Raw genomic sequence first — 1829 nt, forward strand, 5'->3', positions numbered from 1 at the left:
TATTTTTTTGCATCTGTATAGTTGCTTGAAGTTTAAGCCTTTAAGGAATATTTACTGGCACAGAAAACCGGGCATTCATATGTAACAAGAATGATAAAAGATACCCTTTTTTGGTTCGGGCAGTTTTTGGGTTGTAACTTTTTGACCCGTTCGTCTACGTAATTGAAAAACAATAGCGACCTTTCTTATATCCTTAAGAACATGTGTACCAATTTTCAAAGCGATTGGACGTTTCTAAACAAAGTTGCACTCGCACAGACAGACGGACAGACAAACACCATTACAAAATCATAAACGATCTCGAAGATCGCTAATAAAATACTTGATAGGGAAAGAACATTAACAATAAATTACTTCATAATCGAGGGTATTTTGATTAATGATCTCAAAAATACAAATAGGTCACTATAATATATAGGGTGTTACATATAAGTATGTAAAGAAATTTGGGTGGTAGAGGGGATAAAAAAGCACTTTTTCCAAATAAACCGAGGGTCCAACGTGTTTCGTTTGGGAGCCACCCCCACAAAAGTGGTGAAATTTGCATTTGTTCTTTAGCTTTTTTCTAAATAAAAGTTAGAAAGACTTAGAAAAAGTGCTTGTTTTGATCCCCTCTACTACTCAATTTTTTTTAATATTTATATGTAACACCCCTGTATTAGATCTGAATTTCAATACATTTTTAGTAAAAGGGGATCAACACGTAGTCCGAGAAAGTATTAATATCAAAATAGGCTTCCGCAGAGACAACGGAGCTATAAATCGTTAAGTGAATCTCAAACCAATGTAATTATTACAGTTGATTGTATCAAAAACCAGTATGCAATCAAACGTTAATAAAAAAAATCGACGAAATTTACCTTTGAATTCTGATCATGCGACCGTTTGAATTCAAAAGAACGCGTTATGCAATTCTGTAACAGATATCACAAAGAAATAAATAAAAGAGGTAGTGAATTTCCCTACACATACAATTTTGCGAAATTGTAATGCGAACGTCTGACACGGAGGCAATTTTATATAGAAACTGTAATTAACTCAAAGAAAATCAATAATTCGATTGACTTTACACTAGCAAAAGCAAAACTTGGTTCGACCACGGGTTTTTCGTACAATATCGAATATGAAAGCATAAACGTGACGATAAATTGAAGAAAAGTACTTTACGATGCACAAATAATTAAATTTCTATTGATCTAATCAATTCACAATGTAAATCAGCTAGTATGAGCAAATTCTTCGAAGTAAAACAATTAACGTGACCATCGGCTACGAACAAAGCCTCGGGAACTGTAGAAACTTGTTTACAAAGCAACGGTAGCTAAACTCTCAAATAAGACAGCTGAAGGGTTACAATACAATCAAACTAACAGCAATAAATCTCGGAGTAATAATAAAAATAAAATAGGGCCAACAAACTTCGTGTGTAAGTAGGTCACAGGTAATAGTTAGTAGAATTGAAGTAACATTTTTGCACCCTGTAATGTAGAAACTCATCTATGGCGTTTTTGACTTGTTAAGATGGCGGTGGACCTTCACAATGAATTTTCCTGGCGCATTATGAGAAAATCCAAAATTATGCGGGTTCCACTCAGCTCAGGGATATCGATGTCGAAAGCACAATGAGGTAACACTGAAGAAAAAAAAAAGAGCTGAGAAGCCTAAAAATGATTCAAGGGTAATGCGTAATTGTTTTGTTACATACCGAAAACAGCCATAAACTTGTAGAATATATCCGCCAAAGCGTAAGCGAAGCCTCAAAGTAAAATAACAAGAGAAACACTTGATTAAATTTAGACAGCATAAAAAAAATCCCAAAAAAGGGCTGA

This window comes from Photinus pyralis, unplaced genomic scaffold, assembly GCF_008802855.1.
Source record: "Photinus pyralis isolate 1611_PpyrPB1 unplaced genomic scaffold, Ppyr1.3 Ppyr1.4_LG1, whole genome shotgun sequence".
Classification (NCBI taxonomy): Eukaryota; Metazoa; Arthropoda; class Insecta; order Coleoptera; family Lampyridae; genus Photinus; species Photinus pyralis.